The sequence below is a fragment of the Argiope bruennichi genome, chromosome X2 (assembly GCF_947563725.1).
Source record: "Argiope bruennichi chromosome X2, qqArgBrue1.1, whole genome shotgun sequence".
Lineage (NCBI taxonomy): Eukaryota > Metazoa > Arthropoda > Arachnida > Araneae > Araneidae > Argiope > Argiope bruennichi.
Window position 1 is genome coordinate 12,953,160 of NC_079163.1, and position 17,827 is coordinate 12,970,986.

The following is a 17,827-nucleotide window of genomic DNA, read 5'->3' on the forward strand; positions in this document are numbered from 1 at the left end:
TTTAGAGGTATCTAGGATCTGAAAACAACACTGCTGGAAGAGTGAAGTTTAGTTTATAATATTAATGTCCCGTTTTAAAGCAACACTATGGTATTTTAGAACAGACTTCTTAATTTTGAATTGGAATCAGATGACAAGAACAACACCTGAACGGGTTACTCCCTCTCCGAAATTTCACACCACACCAGCGGAAGGATGTTTGACCCCCGACGGATTTAATGCGCACCAGACCAGCTTACACGACGATTCTTCGATGGAATTGGGTCTAAAGCCTGAAACTCTCCGGTTCTGGAGCTGAGACCTTACCACCAGGCCACCGGGGCCTCTGGACGATTAAAAGCTAGTAATTTTCTGCATGAATTTATACCATAAAAGCTGTAAGAGGGCGCCATATTACATATTAAACCATTTTTTGTTCCATCTTGTAAAGTTTCTTTTTCACTCCTACATTGATGATCTACACATATACTTCTGACAGTGAACCATATATAATGCATTCTACTAATCTAGGTATAAAAAAAAATTCACTAAAATTGGTACTGAATTTCTGGAGATACTCGGGATATTTGGATATTCTCTTAATTGTGAGGAACAGTATTCCTATTCTATTCACCTGCGAATTCTTCATGACAATAAAATATTTTAGTACTTTCTGAACTCAGTTCATAGCTAAATTCTGTTTAATTTTGAATCATTACAATTCAATTTATTTGATTCGTTCATTCACAAGTAAAAGTGAGAAACAGATTACAAGATTCATAATTAGACTACAATTAATAATGAAATATTGTAAGTACTAAATATAAAATAAAAATAAAATCTTTTTTTAATAAATTATTAAACTGCAAAAAAACAAAAAAAAACACTATTTTTGATTGAAAATGAAAAGATCAAAGCAAAGCTCGTATAAACATGAATAGTTATTTACAAGTTGATAAAGAAATTCAACCAAAATAGATATAAAAAAGAAATTTCTTAAACATTTGTATAAGATTAAAATATTTTATAAAAACGATTACAATTAGTTTTAGAATACTTCCACCACTATATGACTTTATACGTTTTTCACTTTGGACTTGGATTTTTTTATAAAGATACAATAATGAAATATATACGCTAATTTTATTTACATTTTTATACAATACACAAAATACAGGGTGGTCAGAAAAAAACTTCCCCTATATATGAAACCGTAGCGACCTAGCCGCTCAACCAATCGAACCAAAATTTCAGACATGGTTGTTTGAAGGTATGCGCTGGAGATTGTGATGATTCTAAACAACACAGGGTTCACGGTTACGGTTACAATGAGAGAATTTTGAAATTTTCGAATGGCAACACCCACTTTTTCCTTGCGCAAATTGATCAGCGTATTGAAAAACCACAAATGGCGTTGGAACGATTAGCGTGTGACGAAAATTGCCGCCGTAAAGCATATGCAAAGAAGAGCATTATAAAGGACTAATGACAACGTAGAGATCAACACATCTTGCAATTCTGACACATCTCGTGGACCAGGCGTGTACACCTTAGATTTCAGATAACCCCAGAACCAGAAATCCATAGGAATGAGTCGGGGGATCGCGGTGGCCACGAAACTGCAAAGTTACTAGAGATGACTCTATTAGCAAAGTGTTGTTGCAGCACTGGTCGAACACATTGGGCGACGTGTGGAGGAGTCCCATCTTGCATCCATACAATGTCCCTAATGACATTTCGTTGCTGCAATTCGGGAATAACGGAATTCTGCAACTGTGTAAGAATTGCAAGATGCGATAACACGTGAAGTTATGCAGATTCCTTCTTTCATGTTACGTTCGGCATTGTTGTCCATAATCTCCCGAATGTAATGCGTTGTCGCCTGCGAAGATGAACACGTTGAAAACAGGTAATTATAACTTTCCATTCCAATAAAAACTTTTTTCTCTTTCCTCTCTGTGTTGTCATTAGTCCTTTATAATGCTCTTCTTTGCATATGCTTTACGGCGGCAATTTTCGTCACACGCTAATCGTTCCAACGCCATTTGTGGTTTTTCAATACGCTGATCAATTTGCGCAAGGAAAAAGAGGGTGTTGCCATTCGAAAATTTCAAAATTCTCTCACTGTAACCGTAACCGTGAACTCTGTGTTGTTTAGAATCATCACAATCTCCAGCGCATACCTTCAAACAACCATGTCTGAAATTTTGGTTCGATTGGTTGAGCGGATAGGCCGCTAGGGTTTCATATATAGGGGAAGTTTTTTTGGACCACCCTGTATATACACTTTTATATATACACAAATAAAAGTATGTTAATTTAAATATCGATATTTAGTATTTCTCGTTGAATTATACAATGAAACAGTGGTTATGAACAAAAATTTGTTTTAGTTGTATAAAAAATATCTATTATCAAATGACATATGAAATGGGAGATACTGTTATTTGGATTCTCCCTTTCTCTATATATTGTTCTCTTTTTATTTGCAGCAATGAAATAATCTGCGCATTATCTCAAAGTACATGTGCCACTCACTAACTGTTTTCTTATCATTTTGAAACAAACTCTTACTTTCTTAACATTTTGCTGAAGATTCCAGTTTTTCCAAGAAACATTAAGTGATAATGTGTGTAGTTAAAAGTTTAAGGAGGAGAAAATTCCGATAAAAATTTTGTACCGATCAAAGAGGTAATCGGATTATTTTTGTAATCTTCCTGGGAAAAGCATTCTTGAAGATGACTAGAGATTCTAATCCCTTGTTCTAATCCCTTTGTATTATGTGATCAAAAACTCTCCCCCACTTACAACTTGCAAGTAATTACTCTAAAGGTAACTTCAAGAAACTTCCTTCCTTATTATTGAAGATTACTATTCATGCAATTGTTCGGTGGTTGTTGAAACTAAAGAGACTGTTTACATGTTCAAAATAAAAAGTCAATGCTTTGTTTTAAAGAGAAATTATCAGAATTTTGACATGGTTCTTCGAATTTCTCGAAAGAAAAGAATGTAAAACAAATGAAATTTGCTTTCCTAGAACTGTTTTCGAATTGTAGAAGAGCTGTTATTGTCCGCATTTCCTTTTGTGAAAACAATTAATTTCATTGATCAAATGGTAATATTGGATTTTGATTTAATTCACTATAAGATATCGAATTGACCATCCATCGAAATATTGGATTTTCTGTTTGAAAACTGGTTAGCTGGTTGGAACTTTACTATTGTACAAAGTAATTTAAGAAATACAGAATATATTTCTATACTTTCAGAAAATCAAGTTTTAATGTGTGTTTTAGAGACAAGTATGCTTAGTAAATTTTAATAGTGTGCGAACAAAACTACAAACTGACTCCGATCAGCCGGAAGGCGCACTGGGAAATCTAAATGACCAGATCCCCGCAACAGCAACACTGGTGGGAACTGTGGTTGAGTCCTAAAGGCCCTCACCGGCCTCCCTTCTCTAAGGAAGTAAGTCCCGAAACAGATGGGAGGAGCCATACCCCAAACTTCTTGTGTACACACACTGTTGGCGAGAACCAACCACCATGCTGGAAACTTTTCATCCTCAATTGTGAGGTGCCCCCCCCCATGGGACTATATTGTGAACAAAAAGTTGAACTCTAAATTATTGTAAGACCATGACGGAAATAAACTTGTTGACTGTATTGGTTTTTGGAAAGGAAGAACAACATTTGAGAAACACATTCCACTTAAACTATGACCTTTCTTTGGTCTTGATGCAAATTATATTTGTCATAGTTGATCAAACGGCACTTCACTGTTGTGCCAGCTTGATATTCATGTGTTGTGGAAATCTAGAGATTCTATTACTAAATATTACTTCCTTCGCTTGATTTCAATTTAAAAGTATCTATCTCCTGTAGCTGTCAAATAGCTTCTTAACAGAAATGCTAATTTAATTGATAAAATAAGATCAAGCGATCAAATATAATTGGCAGAGAAGGCGAATAAATGTTTAAAGCAATTCTTAAAAAGTACAGTTTTTTTAGATATTGTAGTTTACCTTATATGCAAACAAAACCTTGGTTTAAATTTTAAACGTCACCTGCCAGTTATGTCATTGCCTGACAGAGGAAATGCAATTTTTTAAATAAAACTAATAATGTAACTTGCCTGTTGGAAAATAATAGCATACCTTATCGAATAAAGCAGTGAGAAACTGACTTTTAAAGCGTCATCATATCCCAGATCTTTAAATATAACGTTATAAGGATTCTGTTTTGGAAAAACTTGTATAAAGTTTAGGATATTAAATTTGTTGTTTGTTAAATTTGTTAAAATGTCATAGTCAAAGTTTCTACAAATTGTGAAGTCACTTGATTCATTCGTGCATTTACGCTTAGATAACACTGTACCTGAATGGTATGTTACATATAAACTTCATAATATCTATTTAAATAATATTTTTTATAAACTTCCTTAACTTTCCTTAAATATGATTTATGACAGTGGAAAAAGAATTTAAAAGAAATCTGCATCATAATTTCAGCAATTTTTTCTACTTAATACAAAGAATAATTTAATACATAAGTAACATTTTTCTGTGCCGCATTTTAAACAAATGATTTGTAATATATTACTTTGATTAGAATATTAAGAATAAGAATAAACACATGAATAACATTTTCCCAAATAACTTTTTATTCCAACAGTTATAGATTTATCAAGAAATATAAGCGAAATCCATGATCGTACAAATCCATTGACATGCGGCTAGTTAAATTATTTACAAAACTGTACTTCTTTTATTTATAAAATAAGTTATTTATTTATTTGAGGTAATATTAAAAGTTTTATGATATTGCAGTTTTTTTAAATTGTAACTTTTATTAATTTCGGTCTTTTATTAAAAATCTTTTTGGCTTTATATATATAAATAAAGTAATTATGTTAATCCAAAAAGACATTCCATGTTTTCGAACTGTTTTGAATTTCTAATGCATACGTAGTCAGGAAAAACTAAATCAAATTGAAACAGCTTAAGATAAATATATATGGAAATTGAAATGTGAGGAGTTGATGGCTTAAAATATTTTTAATTATACTTAATGGATAATCTAAAAATACAGAATTTTACTTCGCAAAAAATTACGGTATTTAGTTACTTTGAAAATTAATCGAAGATTTTTCTTGTAAGGTAACCAAAAACGGCAGCTGAAATTCAACATTATGCAGATTAGCTAAACTTGTTTGTACTCTGCAACTTGATATAGCATAAAGGTATTCGTTTTCTGGATGTATTTTCGATGCCTTTTACAGTTATTAAAAATCTGCAAATTGATGCTCGTATTTTCTTAAAATCTTTTCGGAACTTTTTGTAATATCTTAGTCAAATACTTACGACTTAAAATATTCATTTAAAATAAAATTACTAGAGGTATTGTCTGGCGTAAAATGAATCGGGAAACAAAATCATCATTAATCTAATTAAGGCCTTGAATGATTAGAGGATTGAGTTGCATAGCAATGTTTAGAGGGCATGTGTGCATTTAGCATATAAAACTGATGATGGAAATAGTATGATTATGAATGAAACTATATTCATGGTTAGTATTGATAAAGAGTTTGAGACATACGAATGATCACTATGAGCTGCATGATCGTTTGCTTCAAAACTTGTCTGGAGGTAGATCTATCCCAGATATTATTTTCTGTAAACAATTTGTATTTTAAAGTACGTAGTCCTGCGTTATGCATAAACCCGTTTTGTAAACTATTTTTAAATTCAATTAGTTTTTATTTTTCTTGTATTGTTAAAGGGCGTACTTGGAGTTTCGCAAGCAAAAAGGTTTTTTTTTTATGTGCTAGATTTAACCAAAACATTCTTGGATGAATTACTCATCATATTTTACTGATGTGTTAACACTCAGTTATTCTTACATTACCTGGCGATGAAGAGACATCAAAAACTTGCTAATTAAAATAGAGGTTTTTATTTCAATTCTATTGTACTTATTTTATATTTAAATTCGTGTAATACGGTTATTCATATTGTATTTTTCATCGAATGAAAAGCATGGTCACAACTCTTAATGATTTCTGTTTTTTTTTAAACTAAATATGCCTAAGAATTGTTCCAGCTTTGGATAGAATAGAAGTCGAGGAAGTTTTAAATTTTCTTATTAAATCATATGAGAGATATAATATGTGACGTGAATTATCTTTTAATGTCATTAATCAGATTACATAATTATTATCAATTTAGTATTTTTTTAAATTTATACCAATAGAAGAGTGAAGAAATAAAATATATTTGATTTAAAAGGTACTTATCTAAATTTTTCTTTATATATAAACACATAATACGGTTATAAGGGATGAACTAATTTATAAAAACTTCACACATAGCAAAATGTATTTGTTAGTGTCTGATATTTATGTACAGGGTAAGCAAGAAATAAGTTACCCACTTCAAAGAGCTCTAAAATGCGTTCTATTTTTCCAAATAAAATAAAATTTGAACTACAGATTATTCAGATGATGCGCTTTACATTTATTAATTAAAAAAATTAGTACCAGATTTCACCAATAGATGGTGTTGTAACACAAATGGCATTTATTTGCATATTTTGAAAACGTGAACATAATTTGCGCTACGGCGCATGTCTATTACCATTTTTGTTTGGATAAAAAGAAGGCGGATTCTGCATGAACATTAGTTTGTTCTCTGTTCGTCATGCTGACATTGCAAGAGAAAGCGCTACTGGTGAAATTGTTCTACCAGAACCAACAAAACTCTGTTGCAGCTCTAAATTTCGTAGAATGCAGCAGATACGTAGAGGTCTACTGTCTCCAGGTGCCCTACGCAAAATAATGCAAAAAATTGAAAAAAAAAAAAACACTGAGCAACCTGGAAAGTTACCGTATAATAGTGTGAGTTTTCCAGTTGTTTCCCGTGTTCTGGATATGCCGTATTCAACTGTACGAAAAATCGTACGGCAGACTTTGTATTTTTATCCATACAAAATCAAGTCTGTACACCTGTTGCAGGACGGTGATTTAGAGGTCCGTAAAACTTTTGCACTTCAGTTCCTTGCTCGAATGGCCATGGAACACTCTGTGGCGTGATGAGGCCCACTTTTGCCTCAATGAGCAAGTTAACTCCCACAACTGACAGATTCGGGCAGAGGAAAACCCTCACGTTATGTAGGAACAACCCTTGTATCCTGAAAAAGTGACAATATGGTGTGGTTTTACAGCTACCTTTATCATTGGACCGTATTTTTTTGAAGAGATAACTTCAAATGGAATCCAAACCTGCTCCGTCACAGGACAACGGTACCATGATATGCTGAGGGATTTTATAACAGCGTGGATGCATTCAAGACATTTTCATGCAGGATGATGCACCACCTCATATTGATCGTCGTGTAAAGCGATTGTTAATACAGCATTTCACAGAATCACGTGTTATCAGCCGTCGCCGGACATCGACCCTTGCGACTTTTGGTTGTGGGGTTATTTAAAGGACAATATCTACCGCCAAAAGCCATAATCTATACCAGATCTGAAGGATAAAATTCGTCGCCATATTCTTAATATTCCGGCAGACTCACTCATGTCATCTAGTTCTCTGATTAGAACATATTGTTGAAAATGAGGAAATTTTTAATTTAATATTACTTTATTTAACAATTATATACCATATTAAATGGTTTTATTGACGCCACCTAAGGGTGAACTTTTGTGCTAATTTTTATTTAATAAATGTAAATCGCATCATCTCAATAATCTTTAGTTCAAATTTTATTTCATTTGAATCAATAGAACGCATTTTAGATTCATCTGAATTGGATAACTTATTTCTTTGCTAACCCTCTACATATAAAATATTATTATTTATGAAAATATTCAATTGGATTAGATAAGTATTCAGTTATTCGGTTTAAAAATTCCTTAAACAACTATTTTGATTTTCTTTTATTCTGATGGAAATTGATTGAAAATATTTATATTCGAAAACAAACCTTAGAATCATAGTTAACAAGTTTAAAACACGAAAATCGATTTTATGTGAGAGCCTCTAATAATAAAAAATTCAGAAAATGCTTGTCCAAAAATACTGAAATATTCAAATTTGAAAATGAATTTTAATGAACTGCGTCAATGTTTTCAAATGAAAATTGATTTCTTTTTTTAAAAAGATATTTTCCTTTTCGTCTTATATTTTAACAAATAAGTAATCGTAGTTAATTTTATGTTTATTAAGAGTTTCTTAATTATGATGCCCCAAGGAGCTAATTACTAATATTTTTCTGCTGTAACAATCATTAAATTTACTGTTCAGAAATTCTTGATTAAACAGACATGCAATGCAAATTTTTCAATAAATATCAAGAATTTAGCTAGCTCTTTTAACTGGAGGGGAATTAAATAGAATAGCAGATGACTTTGAAATCAGTTAAAAGCAGTTTTCTCTTAAATGTTGACCATAAGAATTTAGCGTTTGAGTGTAATTAAAATATTAGATTGTTTATGAAGATATTGAAGTCTTTATTTTAGTATTTAATTTTTGTTGAATTCTGTGGTTTCATTAATCTTAGAGAATATATTGAAAATTATCTTACGACTAAAATTAATTTAATATGACTAAATGAATGTTGATATTTGCAGTGTTATTGATTTTACTATACGTTTGTTTATTTGTCCTACAATCGGTTTTAACTACTGAAATTTATCCTAGATCTTAAAAATGCGAATCTCAAAAACTATGTTTAATACTTGGAAACGATTCTTATACAAGCTATGGGTGGTTGTAATTGAAGTGATTTAATTCAGGCTGGCGTAAGAGCTATTTGCTTGAGATATTTCTTTGAAATTTTTTATAAATTATGCAACATGGATCACGAGGAAAAAATAATCAACAATCAAATAATTATTCAAATTTCGAGCATCAGGTGAAATGAGGCAAATAAAGAAACTTCGTATATTTCCTGCACTTTATCAATGTATTCTGTTTGCTTCAAAGCAAATTATTTCTACAAAGCAAATTATAGTATATCAACGACAGGAATTTTCGATTAAGTATATTAACGAATGCCGTATTGTGCTTGCTTTCAAATCAGGATGAAGCCGTATTCGTCCTTCACAGACATGTTTGAAGTTATCCGTCTACATTAAAAACTCATTTTTGACCGAAAATAAAAAAAATTCCATTGCTTTATCTGAACGTCTGTTCTTTTCTTTTCAAAACCGCCTTTATTTCATGTTTTTGATAGTTAGAAATGGAATGAAAGATATTTTAATAGAATTTAATAGCTGAAAATGGAACTGTAAACAATATCATAAACAAGCTTTTTCTTTATTTTTTGTATTTAAAAAATATTGAGTTTCCCAGTTTATTTTCTTTTACCGTATACCACATGTTGTTTCGCACTATTTTCATCACGAATGTCTTTATTTTTGACTGTTTTGTTGCAGATTTAGATAATCCTGAATCACTAAAATATCCTGATTTTACACTGATATTACAATTTCTGACAATAAATGCATGGAAGGCATTTAAATCATGCTCGTGACAAGTTTTATTTGATTGAAAGTATTTCCAGATTAGTTAACAAACATTTCCATATCAAATGACAGAAGAAATTTGGAAAATCCCTGTACCTGCTGCATAGCTGATCACAATAAATGCTCATTCCAAAGAAGAAGAAAAAAAATCGAAAAATTGAAATTATAATAAAAAGAATTACACTCGAGAAAAAAGAAGGAATGACCAAAAATTTTGGAAGTTTTGAAGAAGAGCCTGTTTTACATCTCTTTGGGAATTAAAATCATAAGTTTTAAAGTTGTATTGCTCGAAATATAATTTTTCCAAAATTTGTTTTCAAACACAATTACTAAAATACTATTAAAAAATATCAGTTCGAAATTAGACATAAATTTAATTTATAATTCTGTCCAGGGAATTAATCACATTATAAGTGCAATGATGGAGCGTTGTGAAACTTTGAGAAAAGATCAAAATTTCCTCACAACCAAGAGTGCCGCGGTGGCCTGGTGGTAAGGTCTCGGCTTTGCAATCACAGGGTTTCAGGTTCGAGACCTGATTCCACCGAAGAAGCGCCGTGTGAGCAGGTCGGGTGCCTGCTAAATCCATTGCGACCAAACGACCTCCCGTTGGTGTGTTGTGAATAGGGTATATGAGCTCAGGAATCGTCGTCGTCATCTGACTATGATTTGAAATTACGAGGCCCATCCCAAAACAGTTTTAGTGTTTTTTCAAAACGGGAGGTCAATATATAAATTCGTATATATAAAGACGTCAATATATAATTCAATATATAAAGACGTAAATACTAAATACTGCCTCACAATCAATGAATTTACAATAAAACTCTTGCAGTTTGCAAGAATTTTGATATATTCCTTAACTTTTGCAATACCGAATTATCTATACCGAGGATCATAGAATTTCAGTCATTTAATTTTTATTGAGAATGTTCGACAAAATATGAAATTTAGAGCAACAAATCCCCAAAAGTTTTCTAACATTTAATATAATAATAAGTAATAAAATATTTTTTACGCTAAATTAATTTTTAGTATAAATATCATTTGAAAATTTGAAAATATTGATAAAATAGAAAATAAAAAGTTTGTTGAAAAGTATTGAGACTGATAGATATTTCATGGGATAAGGAATATTAGATTAATAGAAAAATAAAAAATAAATTCGATTTAATGCAGTTATTTGGCACCTTTAATGAAATTCAGGTATATTTTCACGAATTATTTAAAAGATTAAACTCTGTTATAATTCTTGTACCTCTTGCATCTTTCTATAACGATTGATACTTGAACACAAACTTGTAATATGTTAATTAAAATGTAATATAAACTGTGTAGAAATGACATTAAGTATTTAATATTAAATTCTTTTATTGCCTTAAATGAATTTGTGTAATATCAAAGCAAAAATTTGGATAGCAGTTTTCCTCATTTGCAAAAAAAAAAAAAAAAAAAAAAAAAAAAAAAAAAAAAAAAAAAAAAAAACCTTTTACTGTAAAAATATTCAAGAAATGCAAAGGACATACGCTTGAATTCATATACTGATTTTTTTTAAGCAAAAGAGAATGTTATGGCTTAATAGATTCGTTCATATGTTTATCCTTTTTGGAAATATTTCATTTGGAAACCCTATTTTTCTAAACTTATTGCGTTCGTTTCATTCTAGAAATGTTCTTTTAGATCTCTTCAACGTAATTGAATTATATATCTCAGTTTCTTAAAACAATACTACAGGACACACTCCAGAAGATGGAAAAGATTCCATCGTATTGTATATTATTTTTCTGATCGTTTCTCGGCAGATATGTTTGGATAAGGAATGCAAGTAGCATATTGCTTCTAGATATTAAAAATTCAAACGAAATCTGTAGATACGTAAAATATTCCTTGCGCTGCTGAATTTCTTTATCTTATATCCTTTACCCAGAAACAAATATCATTTCATTCTGCTACAGTTGAAAAAAGACAAAGCACGCTCTTTCAGAAAATATTAAATAAAATAAGTAGAAGATCTATCTTAAGTAGCTTCTTTTACTGAAGAGTTATAGTTAACTAGTTATATAGTTATATTTTTATGTATATTAGCATTTGTTTGATGTTTTTCATTTCAGCCAACATTACTAAATAATACATTTTTGAACCCTTTAATATAAAACATGCCTTAGCAAAACGTATGACAACAGTTATGTGGGTTATACTTCCCTCCCAGTTTTATCGGAGACATTTAATTCAACAGCGTAGGCTTGTTGATAAAACTCAGTTGGTCTAATTAAAATTTTTCTTAAATACTTTAATTGCTCATAAACTCTACATTGCTCATAAAGTTACTTTGTCACCATTTTCTGAAAATAAAAGTTTAGTGTAAAATGTTTAGTGTAATGAGATATTGATAATAGTTAAATATGTAATATTAATATTTTCACAAAATATATTTTCTGTGTTTTGGCGTTGACTACATATCCTTATTTATAAAAAGACACTAACTAAATATCCAAATTTAAATATGCGTAGATCTTAATTCTATACATTAATCTGCGTTTTGGACTAAACTAATTGTGACTTCTTGGGCCTTTTCTCTCTATCAAAATGTGAAGAAAAATGCATGTTTTTTGTTTTCTAGTACATGAATTACGGAGCAAATATTGTAATAGTAAAATTATTCGATCTCAAAGTTTTGACGAATTCCCACGTTTCAGATTTTACTGTGTTCGAAAAACAACACATTTTTGGTGTTTTGTTTGTCTGTGAGCATAACTCAAAAACGCTTAGAGCTAGATGGGTGAAATTCTGTATATGGAATTACGATAAAATTTGTAGATTTATATCAAATTTTAAACGAAATCCATTCATAGACAGTCTGTCTGGCTTGTTATTCTAGCACAGAGAGATTTCGGTAACTCCAAAATACAAAGAGCGAGGTAAATAAAATTGGTACACGGATTTATCAATGAAAATATCGATTCCTTTTAAATTTTGAATCAAATATCTCGGAGGGTTTACCTAGGTACTTTCGCATACATGTAACGCAACATACCATAAACAGAATGACATAAATCAATGATATTTGGTATGGAATCTCGTGACTACAATTGTAGTTCCATGTCAAATTTTAGTTCCATTCTGTCAGCAAAAAAGTGTTTAAAATTCATATTCGCAGATTCAGCAAAATTGGTTAATTCACACCAAAGATTGCTCGCTAATGTCATACAAATTATTTGCAGCCTCTCTCTGGTTAAAAAAGTATTACGAATAAACTTTTCAGCTGCAATATGTTCAACTTAAAATTTATGAAATAAATGAATAACTTTAATATTCAAATTTCATAACCCATGAAATTGTTCTGAAAGATTCCGAAAATTGTGCTGTTATAAGATTTCTTCCTTCAATCTATATTCTCGTAAAATACCTACGCAAGCGGCTTTTAGCCTCAATTATTGTAATTTTTGAAGCAGAAAAAATAATTATAATTTTGTATATCGCAGGATGCAAAATATGTTAAACAAATGAATTTAAAACCAACATTTTAAAAAATTTTTCTAGAAAGGAAATTTTAGTTCGCAATAACAAATATATAGAATTGAACGGAAAAGATAATAAAGATCTATGAAATAGTTTTTTTTTATATTCAAACTTCTGAAAACAAGCAGATGTTTTATAACTATACGAAGCAGAGAAATATTTACTACTTGAAATCATATTTCTTTAAAAATCAAGCGTGTTACCTAATGTTAAAAATCTCTTATTACAAATTTTTTATAAAGAAAAATATAATTTGTATTATTTATTAATTAAGAAATTACTTTGTTAAACGAATTTAAAACTAAATGCTTTTTCAACTGCTTAAAAAAAAAAAAAAAAAAAAGAAGAAGAAGAAGAAGAGAAAAAAAAAAAAAAAAAAGAAACTCAACAGGACCAAGTTTGTACAGCGTATCGATCAGAATTGAAAACGACATTAAAAATCTATGATATAAATCGCTTTTTCCTAGAGGTTCAAATTTCGTTATATATACGAAACGGTTTTGTGGGGTTCTGAAGATGGTGCTGCCGTTAGATTTACTCCCTGAAACCGTACATGTCGTAAAATTGCTCGGCAGGCGGCTTTTAGTGTCTACACTTAATTCTGGTGTACTCTTTCCCGCTGTTTGAGATAATATAGGTGAGACATTCGGTGTGTCCGAGATTTTTAGGAGGAGCAATATATTGTGAACTACCCCAACAGATCAGCCGTAATCTAATAAACTCGGTTGGATTAAATCTTCCCTAAGTATCGTATCATTAAAATAGAGAAATAGCTCCTACTACGCTTCAGAGAAACGGTCCTACCTTAGAGAATGTCGTATTTACAAAGGTGGGGTGTTTTATGGTGCCAGAACGCCTGGGCTTAGTAGTTATTTATAGAAGCCTAATAGTAATCGCTTATGGGAATATCATGCTCTTGATTTTAGCTCGCGTATTACCTAGTTTCTAAAATTAGTCTGACTTAAATAGTTGAGCTTAGGATATACAAATATTCTATTTTATAATTGCTTCAGGGTGAAAAGTAATTGTGTAAAATATTTCTTGCAATAAAAAAGAAATTAAATTTCCAAATTTGCATTTAATGTTTTACTAATTTTTCTAAAAATGTACCGAATGTTAAAAACGTTTTCATAAAGTAATTAAATTCAGCAGGTTAATTGGAAGATTTTTTTAATATGTATAAAGCTATCACCGAATAAAAATAATTTTGATACCTGATTTACTAAAAATTATAACAGAATTTTCTGAGGCCTTTTCATTGTTTTGTCATCATTTATAAAAGACTAAAAGTTCTTACAGATATTTTACTACCTCATATTTGTAACTAATACATTTCTGTTTTCTCCAAAAATTATTTATTTAAGGTGACTGCCTACGTTCGAGACAATTTTTTTTAAAGGCTATTTTTTCAGCTTTAATTGGTGTTTTCTAGTTAAGTGGGATATTATAAGAATAAAAATCTATTTTAAAAAATTCTGTGACTGCCCCATTTTTTTGAATTGTCAAATTTGATGTAAATTTTAGCAAAAATTAACCAAAACGGTTAACACTCTACACAAATTTCTAATTCAGCAATTATAATTTTCTTTGCACATATCATACATAACATAGTTATCTTCAAAATGAACTAAAATCTAAGAGATTTATTGAAATGCAAAAATATTATGAAGGTTTTTATGTTGCAATGTACACATTATTCATAATTTTTCAGATATTTTCTAACAAAAAAGGCTATAAGTAAAAAAGTATTAGATGTATAACAAAACTTTTAGTTCATTTCATAGACAATGATATAAAGATCATTTTCTGAAAATTTCATTAAAAAATATTAATTAATGCTGGAGATATCATGTTAATGGTTTACAACTTCTATCGAAAAAATTATTTTGAGAAAAATGAGTTTAAAGTTTACAGTTAATTTAAAAAAGCATTTCCTCTTAATAAATCAGTCTAAATTTCTCCACATTTATAGGTCAAACCTTCTTTTACTTCATGCATTGCACATTTTTTCTTTCGCTGAGCTCTTTTTTTCTTTCTTTGAACTTTTGCAGCTGGTAATGAATGCCTTTTTGAGCTACAAATTCGCTCATAATCAAAAAGCTTTAGTCCTTTATGAATTTGACTACCAACTTCTATTTCCAATTGATTTAATACATTTTTTATGCCATTCCCACCTTCATTAAATTGAAGGACAGCAATATAGGACCCCAAAGACAGAGTTTGGAGCTCAACAAAATGTTGTTTTGGGACTATATTCCAGATCAAACCATTAAAACTCTCATTAGCATTTTGTGTCATTCCATGCAAGCACTTCTTTAACAGTTTTTGATCACAAAGCTGCATATATAAAGGTTTGATGATGTTAATAATTTTTTCTGGAAGTCCAATGGATTTCCCAAGAAAGGTTTTCCCCTTTGCCATAGCTCGTTTTCGTATACTTTTACGAATCTTAATTTTAAAAATATTTATTCAAGTCTCATAAATTTTTAAGAATATTTTCGAAAACTGAACACCTGCTAAATTACTTGATAAGATATTTTCTTAAAAAAAATATATTTTCCACAATATCAAAACATTGCATTTTGGAGATATGAATTTTCTGTATAAAAATTATAATGTTAAATCCAAATGACACTTATATTTTGAAAAGTATTGCAAATTTTTGATAAAGTATCTCCGTAACGAAATTATAGATTCATTTGTTTAGAATTTCAAAATGGCTTCAAAAATTTATTTCTGTGTACTTGATGGGCTAAATAAATTTTATGAATTTTGTTTTATGCAAAATTATACTGTATAAAATGCAAGGTAATGATAAAAAATTCTACCCCGATATATGAGCTTCTAGCTATTATACCGTACACCGATATTGAATGAAATCTTGGTTTACAGTATTTTGAGGTACGCGCTGAAAACTCATATGAAAAATCAATAGTTAAACTCTAATAGTTACGGTAGCAGTGACAAAATTTAGTAATTTCAGATAGCAACATACTTTTTTTTATTTATTGAAATGCGATCTTCATAATGGAAAACTATAAATAGTCTTGGAATATATCGCTAACATGAAAATCACCGGTGTCTTGACAGATTATAAAGAAAAGAGAAAGCAACAGTATTGTTCACCAGAGCATGACGTTCTTTTCTTATGAATTCACATTTCACACTGTCTCTTTGGCTCTGATTCCACCCTATTGAATTTCTTTGGAAACCAGAGGAGATCAAGATAATCAGTTTCCTGTTTTGGCATTAGAAAAAAATCATAACTAATATCGTGGCAGTAGATGAAAGAAAAGGCAATATGAAATACGTACCACTTATCTTCCTTTCTTGCAGTCTGAGCAACACGCCGCTTACAGAGAAACAACAAGGGGTAATTAAGATTTATTGCCTGAATGTACAAAACGCCACAGAACCATTGCGTGTCTGCCGCAGAAATCATGGCCTACTCCAAACCCAGTGTGCTATAAAAGCTATACGGGAGTGCTATAAAAGCTATCGGGAGTGCTATAAAAGCTATACGGGACTTGATAGACAAATTTGAAGAAAATGGTTACACATCTAATCAATCTCATCCTGAATGACCTTCCGTTCCTGTCTAAGTTGTTGCAGAAGTCCATGAGGCAATAAAAGATTCTCGTCTTGCAAGTGCACGCGACGTTTCACATTTTCTGCATCTGCCAATCGGTTCTTGGTTGTAAAGATGTTGCAAGCGGGTGACAACCAACTACAACTAGATTTTGCCAATGCATCATCCGGTTTGACAGTGATAACAAATGATCTTTACTCATTCTGTGTATGGACTAGGAATCATTTTTTGTTGGCTGGTAACGTTGATAAGAAGAATTGTTTGCACTTGAAAGGCAATAATCCCCATGATCCCTTACAAGAAAAGAGAGTGACTGTCTAGTTCAGTATAACAAGCACCTTCATCCCCCGCCATAATATTTTAATGATGTTATTCTCGGAGATCTATAACTATAAACGATTGCTTGCTCTCTAAATGCCGATTAATTACATAATTCTCGAATTCCAGCAACGAATGCTCTATGATATCGTATGGACACAAGATGGCGCTTCCTCACATGTAGAAGAAGAACATTTCTTTACACAATAACTTGATGACTTAGATTTATGCTGTTATTCCACGTTTCTGCGGCCGCCAAGGTCATCCATTCGAAATCCAGGGGATTTCTGGTTCTTAAGATGCCTGGTATCTAAAATGCATTTAATATGCAAACTACATCTGATTTTAAAGATGCCATCAAACCTCAAGTTCAACTGATATTACCATGATATACGTACTGCAATGCTATTCACCATATTCGTGTGAGAAGGAGGTTACGTGAAAATTTTGTGAAAAAGCAATAAAATATTTTGCTTTCTGCTGCTTTTGTGTCTTTACTGGTTGTTTCACTTTCTTAATTTGTATAATGCCAGTGATACTTGTGTTACATATACTATTCCAACTATTTATGGCTCAAATTTTATCACTATAATCGTAACTGTTAGAATTCAACTGTTGTTTTTCATTTGATTCGTGAGAGCATATCTCAAAACATGCAAGTCAAAATTTTGTTCAGTTTCTGTGAACTGAACTTCTTCTGAATGATAGTTAAGGACACATTTATCTGACAATTACTTTATGATCACCCTACAACTCTTTAAAATAAATCCTTCAATTGATTGCAAAATGCAAAATGCAAAAAAAAAAAAAAAAAAAACCCTCAGAAATATATGTGAAATATGATTTTTTTACTATTTATAAAGTAAAATAATATTTATGTAATGATTTTAT

The 17,827-nt window shown here is 30.7% G+C and overlaps 1 protein-coding gene across 1 annotated transcript in view; it reads left to right on the plus strand.

Moving 5' to 3' along the window:
• LOC129960361 (glutamate receptor 1-like) overlaps nt 1-17,827 on the plus strand; it is a 547,350-nt gene that overhangs the window by 212,988 nt on the left and 316,535 nt on the right. The window lies entirely within an intron of this gene.